This window comes from Pelodiscus sinensis, chromosome 6, assembly GCF_052426305.1.
Source record: "Pelodiscus sinensis isolate ZL-2025 chromosome 6, ASM5242630v1, whole genome shotgun sequence".
NCBI lineage: Eukaryota > Metazoa > Chordata > Testudines > Trionychidae > Pelodiscus > Pelodiscus sinensis.
This window is the reverse complement of record NC_143057.1, coordinates 29,152,938-29,161,397: the sequence shown is the minus strand read 5'-3', so window position 1 is coordinate 29,161,397 and position 8,460 is coordinate 29,152,938. Positions and strand designations below refer to the sequence as shown.

The window sequence follows — 8,460 nt, the reverse complement described above, 5'->3', positions numbered from 1 at the left end:
GGCGACTCGTTTCAAACCCCTAAATCATTTTAGTTGCCCTTTTCTTAACCTCTGAACAGAAGTTAAGTTTTCTCACATGGGTATGCATAATGCTACTGCTGGGCTAATGCCCTGTTAGATTCTTTAAATAGAGAGAACGTGTGCCAAATATGTGAAGAAACCAAAAAGCTTTTACTGCTCAATAAACAAGAGATTCTGACATAACCCCTTTGTTTTGACTAAAAGCTCTTACGAAGCCAGGTGTCTGCTCTGAAACCACTGAAATTAGTGAAAGACAGCCATTGATTCCAATGTACATTGCTCTAGATCTTAATTATTTGAAATCTCCATGGGATGAACCACAGACCTGAGTGACTTTAAGTGATAAATCGAACTATCTATAGAACATCCATGAATTACACAACAGTATCTCAAAACCATACATTTCAAAAACATTATTTTGAAAGTGAGGGCAGGAGAACAAAGACCCTAATTCACTCCTGGCCCCTTCTATGGCTGCTGCCTCCCGCATGGCCCTCAGTGCAGTAGACCCAGCAAGGATGGAGCACACCTCTATCCGGCAGCAGGCGATAGGCTGCTCCCGGGCACCAGTTAACTGTTACTTGATAAGCATCAGCCAGTAAGAATGATGCTTACCAGGTACCTGGTTAACCAGTTACCCATTCACATCCCTACTTCGGATGAAGTTGATAGTTACTTGAAGTTACTGGAAAGCGTCATTCTGGTTTCTATGACCTCTGAATCAGGCCTGTAGTTAAAATCTGAATAGTGATGCCACATGTAAAGTATGTAGTTATCTTGCATTTGGATTGTTTACACGCACAGCATATTTTTTCCCTCACTCTTTCTACTTCAAATATTTAACAAACTAAGGCTTTTCCTTTTTTAAAACACGTTTTATATTTAAAAAAATAAGCAAGTATAAAATGCACCGCTGGTAGATAAATATTGGGTTTGGACATTGTAATGTCAATAACCTTCCTGAAAACACAGAGCAAATGGTAAATTCATTATGTTCATCTGTACACAAAATTCTTAGTAAAATAAATGAATTGCTGGGCTCCGATTATTTATGCAAAAAATGTCAACCAACACTTTCAAAAGTGCATAGTGATTCTGAGGGCCCAACCTGGGGTCTGATTTTTCAGACGTGTTGAGGCAGAGCATGTGTGAGAATCAAGCGTCTCAAATCAGGCAACCAGGATTAGTGGGAACTTCTGAAAATTTAAGCCCTAATATTTAACTCTTTGAAAAAAATATGTTATGCATCCAATAGTTAAATAAAATTGCAAAATTTCATATCAATCTATTCTGCAAATACTGACCTGCAGCAATGTGAGAGAGAACACTTTGTTTTGTGTGTACTATTACAAACAGATGTTTTGTATAAAGGTTTTTTTATCTAATTAAAATGTTTTTAATAAACTGGGCACCTTTCATAAGTGTTTTGGAACTTCATTTTAAATGTTTTGTGAGAAAAGGTATGAAGTTTCTAAATTTTTGGAAGCTACTGACTAGTATTCTACCAAAAATAATAATTTACTTTCTCTCCTTGTGAGAGGAAATTAGTCATTATGTTTACAGAACTTGCTAATAAATAAAGCATGCCGGAACAATGAAAAGAAGTATGTTAACTGGAAAAGTTGTTCTAAAGCAAAATAATCATTTACCATCAAGATTTTAATGATTACTCTGATAGTTATTTTGTCAAAAGTAACTATGCCACTGAGAGAATGTCTCTCCCCAGGAAACCTGTAGCATCTTCTGGAGGGACCCAGAGTCTTTCCTTCATGGAAAAGAAAGATCTAAGCCCACTCCATTATATTCATTCACCACGAAAAGATCAATGTGACTAGGCAGGAATGGGTAGTGATGGTGCATTACTCCATTCAAGGCTTTGTTTAACCAGAAAGGATTAATGTGATCAAATGTTTAGACTAGGAATCTGGCAGTCAGGTCTGCTAGATTCTGCTCCTTAAGTACGACACTGATTTCATGCACAAACTTCTTTGCCATTTTCGGCTTCAGTTGCAAAGTGGAGATTCTTAAACACTGCTGGCAAGTTATATAACAAACTTACTGAGGCGCCCATTCAGCAACATTTTTCAAGCACATACTTTATTCCATTGAGACAACACATGCTTTATTTTAAGCAAGCGTGTAAGTTTTTTCCTGGATAAAGACAAACATCTGAGTGTTTCTGGAATAACATTAATAATCAAATATGTTTTTTAAAAGTTTTTATTTTCAGATTTATTATGCTTAAACAGTAAAAGGCAATGAGAAGACTGAGCTTCTATTTCAACTCTATTTCCATTTGAACAAAATTTTTGTTTGTAAATTGCAAATGCTAGTGATATCCAATATTGCATAATCATGCAGACTTGTAACTCCTCTCCCCTCTTTTCTCTCCCTATAAACATACAATATGACAAAGAATGATAAAACTTATTTATTCCATGAAGACTGCAATCTTCCCTATCCAGATGGGAAAGTGCTTACATCACGTTCCTTTTAATGTGAAAAGTATTCCGTTTTGAGTACTGCTTTTGGGCAAGCGTCAACATCCATTTTCATATTTGTTTTGTGGTGAGGATAGTAAAATGCTGTTTTATTTTATAGGAACTTGGTTTTGCTTGTTTTATCAGGAATGTAAGGTAGGATTTGCACAGAAAGAAAGATAGTGTGTGTTCCGAGTACTCTGAGAATGTGTTCTTGATGGATGTTCTTCCAATATTCTCCCCTCCGTGACTAGGCAGGAGTGGATTGTGATGGTGCATTTCATATTTTTATGGAAATATGCTTATAAATATACTTAACTGAAAAATGCTTTATGCAATATACTAGGTATCATTTGAAAAGTTATAATCTGCAGAATGTGTCTATTCCAACTGTATGTATGTGTCATATCTGTATCTGAGATTAGGAATACTGACTGTAGTTTTATTATCAATCTGTTCATGTTGGGAAAAGCCTATAACCAGCTCATCAGGAATGACAATGAAGAAGCCAGACATAGAACTAACAGCCCATTAGCAAGAGACAATTGACTGGGAAAGAACTGTCTTTCTGCAATCCTGCTATACTGCTACTGATTTACATACACTGGCTTCCATAAAGACACGTGACCATGTCACCTGATGCTGGGACTTATCTTGAATGCTGTACTTTTCCATTGAAGGTGAGAAAAAGTTTAAACTGAACTTAAAGGATTCCTGCCTTGGGCAAAATCTATGTAAAAGGTGGGAAAGCAAACAATAGGGATGGCAGCCGGATGACAGGAGAGCCCTCTTACCACTCAAGATGACTTCTGGAAACATCTAAGACTGAGCAGAGAGAAGGATCAAGCCAGGCTGGGAGGCTTTTGAGATTGTAAGAAAAGATTATTATAACTACCATTAGGATATGATATTGCATGTAACACGTCTCTTAGGGTATTAGGCTTAGCTGCAGATCCATATGCAGGAATTTCTGTGGTGGGGGTGGCGAGGAGTCCTGTGGCACCTTATAGACTCACTTCAGTTAGTCTATAAGGTGCCACAGGACTCCTCGCCGCTTTTGCAGATTCAGACTAACACGGCTACCCCTCTGATACTTGTGGTGGGGGTGCGAGCCGTGGGAGGGGCTGGTGGCTATCCCGCCTCTGTCACGGTGGCCCAGCTGCACCGTGGCCTCATTCCCAGGGGAGAGGGGAAATCAGTCCCAGCCTTCTCCCAGCCGGAGTATGGGGGAGGAAGGCTGGGTTAACACACTGCTCCTGCCTTCCAACAGCCAGCCAGAGCACAAGGGAGAGAGGCTGGGGTAATGCGCTGCCCCAGCCTCATGAGTACAGGCCTGAGCTGTCATGTTTTGTTTTATTTTGGTTTAGTACACTACATTGCTCTGTCTTGTGACTACTTAAATCCTACATTTTATACTTAATAAAATCACTGCTTATTAATAAACCCCGTGCAAATAGTTGTTGCGGGGTGAAGGAGAAGCAACTGTGCATCTCTTTCTTTATAAAAGAAAAAGGATGGACAATATGAGATCTTAGTATAAAATTTTATACTAAGATGGAGTTATCTGAGGTTCTGGTCCCACTGGGGCTGTGAAAATGAGTACCGTGGCAAGTCACTTTGACTGAGCCTTAACAGCTGATCTGATCTCAGTCTCTGTTTTAGTCTGCTATGTGCTGAGACCCCATATCTGCCAGTGCTAAGAGGGGAGGGAGGTGGGCTTAGTGGTATGACAGCACATCCACTGACAGCTTCAAGAGGATCTTTGTGACCAAACCTATTACAAGGGTTTCCACACTAGCTCTTCTATTTATTTTGACTCCTAAGTCATTAGTACAGGTAATGATCAGGCATGGCCTTTTTACGGTATAATCCCGAGTGGTATTATGCTTCTTGATGTATTTTGAGATATTGCACACCAAAAGAATTCCCATATATTACAAACATGTAATATGAATAATTATAATACAAATAAATATTAAATACCAAAGCCACACAACTCAGACATAAAATATACCTGAATAGTGGCTTCCTTAAAGCCATATATGAAAAAAATAAAAGCTTCCAGCATATCAGGCAAAATTATCTGAAAAACATTAGTCATTCTCTTGCATGATTTCAGGGAAACGTATATAAGCCTTATTTTTTTTCAAATAATATACAATTGCTAAAAATCTAGAAAACATTAGACTGTCCGGGTGAAAAATAAGAATTCTTCCCCTTTTCAATATGTATTTTTGTAGGACCAGGCAAAGGAAGTACAGGTTGGACCTTCCTGGTCTAGCACACTCGGAACCTGATCGGTCCCAGATGAAGGATTTTACTGGACTATGGGAGATCATTTCTTCCCCTCCCTTCTCCCCCGCCATCACCACCCTCCCCAGGCATGGCATGGCTGCCAGCATCTGAGCCGGCTCCCCACCTGGCACAGACCTAGGGTTGCCAGATGGTTTCAACAAAAATACCGGACACACTTGACATTACATCACAATCTACATTACAACTTATTTAGAAAATACCGGACATTTATATTTTCTCAATTATATTTTCTCAATTTGTTTTCCAAACCGAAAGCTCCAATACTGGACTGTCCAGCTCAAAACCAGACACCTGGCAACCCTACACAGACCCCTCTGTGCCAGGGCTCCACACAGCAGCCCCATTGCCTCCTGGTCCCCTCTGGAAGTTGAGCTGCTGGGTGGCAGCCCTGCAGCTGGACTCCATCCCGGCTGGGCAGACCTGTTGCCTCCCAGCCACTCCAGACAGCTCCACTGGGCAGCAATGGGACTCCTGGGCTTCTGGCTATGCCGCCAGGTGGTAACCCTGCTCCCAGCCTCCTGTCTACAAAGCTAGGAGGCTCAGCTGTTGAGGTCCTGGCCCCACTGCTGGGCGGCCTCGTTGCCTCCCAGTCCCACTGGGCAGCTGCACTGCTGAATGACAGCTCCGCTGTTGGGCTCCAGCTTGCTACTGGGCAGCAGCATGGCTACTAGCTTTTGATTGTGTTGCTGGGCAGCTCCCCCGCTCCCAGTCCCACTGCCAGGCTCCTGACTCTGCCATTGGGCAGCCCCACTGCCTCCTGGTCCCACTGGGCTGCTGCACCATGGGGAGGCATCGATGCTACCAGGCTCCCAGTTTTGCTTCTGTAGGACAGCCCCGCTACTGGACTCCAGCCCCGCTGTAGAGCTCCCAGGCACTAGAGTAGGGTTGGGGAACCTTTTTTGAATCGGGGCCACCGAGCCACAGAAAAATGAGTTAGGGGCCAGACAAAAGAAACAAAACAAAAAAACCTAAAAAACCACTTCACTGATGTGGCCCCCAACTAAGAAGGAGAAAGACTCCCCACATTCCCCTTGCACACCAAAGCCTAGAGGCCCCAGGGTAGTAGATTTTATGAGCCTGCCTAGGCTCTGAGGTGGGGCCAAAAATGGGTTCAGTGTGTGGGAGAGGGCTGCCACGGATCCAGGCAAGCCAACAACCACATCCGTCCCCTGGGCCTTAGGTTCTCCACCCCTGTACTAGACCTGCGCCAGGACTCTCTGGTCCTGGAAAATCCATGGCCCTTCCAGACCACAGATGTTTCTGACCAGAGAATTGTGATTTAGAGAGGCTCAAACCTGTATTTTATGTGTCTGCTGCAGTCCAATGAAAACTCTTCCATCCTTATTCATTTGTATTTTTTAAATTATGTCACAGATGAGCAAAACTATTCCAATATACCATGTAGGAACAAGACTAAATAAGAAAGTTCAATCTTGCAAACACATACTCCTGAACAGCGCACCCTGAAGTCTTTTTAGGATTGTGCCTAATCAGGCCAAAATCTATCCAGTGCCAAGCAAAAGTGTGAGCAGTGAAAAATTCCTCTGATCTTGAAAAGCAGTAGAAGCCACCTCCAAGTTTAAACTGATTAAAACATAGAAAATAAATGTAAGGTGTTTTTCTTATTAACGTAAGGATTTTTTTAAAAAATAAGACATGTATAAGTGCAGTGTACTCTTCCAGGTCACAAGTTTTCATGTGACAAACATGTTAGATTCATGTCTCATAAATTTTTTTGTTCATATTTCTAAAGCATACAAAATATAAAGTAAGCACACTCCATTGCATTAAAAAAAGCATTGAATTCTGGACATCTGCGTGTAATGCCTAATACAAAATCAGTTGTCAACAGAAAGAATGACTAAATCATGTATTTAGGAAAGAAAACAATGCATAGCAGAAATAAAGCAGCGAGGAGTCCTGTGGCACCTTATAGACTAACTGAAGTGTAGGAGCATAAGCTTTCGTGGGCAAAGACCCACTTTGTCAGATGCATGTAGTGGAAATTTCCAGAGGCAGGTATAAATATGCAGGCCAGGATCAGGCTGGAGATGATGAGGTGGATCCAATCAAGGAGGATGAGGCCCACTTCTAGCAGCTGATCTGGAGGTGTGAATTCCAAGAGAGCAGAAGCTGCTTTTGGAAGTTAGCAAGCCATTCACAGTCTTTGTTTAATCCAGAGTTGATTGTGTCAAACTTGAAGATGAACTGTAGCTCACTCCCCCCCAGAATTTTGACACGTTCCCCCCTCCCCGGGGGGGGGGGGGGGCACGCCCCCTAGTTTTAGAACCCATGTAGTGTAATTTAACCCACCAGTAAGTGCCATGAACAACAATAGCATTTCAGTGCTTAGCACATACTAGCTGGCTACAAAGTGAAAGTTACTATTTTATTAGTCAGGTTCCCCATATTATGAATAGCATGCTGTAAGGCAAATTCTGTATTCAAAGCAAATGCATTCAAAGATTGTTGAGGAAAACTGACTAGAATGTTGCTTAATGTCCTGCTGCAGCTGCTCCATTGGTAAATGCACTTCTTTTGAGACACCAAACTGAGGGTGGAATTAGAAAAAAAAGGATAAAAAATACAGGAGAGAAAAATGTAAAAAATTTGAAAACAAGAGTGAAAAGGTGATAAGAAAGAGAGAAGACAGAAACTGAGCAGCCATTGAGAAGAAATGCAGAGAGGATGAAATAAAAGCAAGTATTGAATGAAGGGGACAATCCTTCTTTCAACAGGAGAACTAATGTGTACTCCATCTTAGGGATGTAATAGTGTAGTTGATTAACCAATAAGCAAAAGCTTATCGGTTAATGTTATAAACTACATGCATTTTCCTCCCCTGCCCCTTGGCAGTAAATTTTTTAGCAGGCTGGCCACTAGCCTGGCTCAGTCCTGGCTTGTAATGGGTCCAGACCCGCCCTAGACAGAGACTGCTGCCACCCCACATTGCTGCCTCTTTATCAGAGGTCCGTGAGGAGAGCTGAGTTTTAAACTCCAGCACCAAGTGGCAGGGTGCTCCTTGGAAGAGAGGAACCATAGAATAGTTCACTAAGGGTACATCTACTAAGGGTATGTCTACAGCGTTATTGCAAAATATCTAATTTCTAAATAGTTAATTCAAAATAAAATATTTCAAAATAGCACGTCTACACACAAAATGCATTTCGAAATAGCATTTTCCTATTTCGAAATAGTGCGTCCACACTGAGTGGATGCTGAATCGCATTTAAGACTGGCCGGAACCAGTTCAAGCACGGCATCAGGTCAGGAGTTACTTTGTGTGGCTGCTGCCTGAGGCTATCTGAGGCCTGTGCTTAAAGGGACCCCGCCCCCCCCAGACAGCCGGTTCTCAGGTTTCCCTGCTTGCTTGCCTATCTCACTGAGGGATAGCAAAGCATTTTTGTCTCTGTGTGCTCTGGTTGCCCTCACTTGGGACACCACAGCACTCTGCAACATTGAGCCAGAACTGCCCCTGGGCACTCAGGTGCTTCTCTTGGATGTGTTGCTTCGAGCCTGGCTGCACTCTCTGCAGGGTGCCATCCGGGAGGTCCATTGGGGGGCTGTCAGTATCCAGGATGCCCTGAGGGAGAGCTTTCACCCTGAAGAGCACTAACAGTCTCCCTGGTATGCCCCACTGGGG

The 8,460-nt window shown here is 42.3% G+C and overlaps 1 long non-coding RNA gene across 1 annotated transcript in view; it reads right to left on the bottom strand.

Annotated features, from left to right (window-relative positions):
• Positions 1-8,460, bottom strand: part of LOC142829825 (uncharacterized) — an 80,232-nt gene that overhangs the window by 7,709 nt on the left and 64,063 nt on the right. The window lies entirely within an intron of this gene.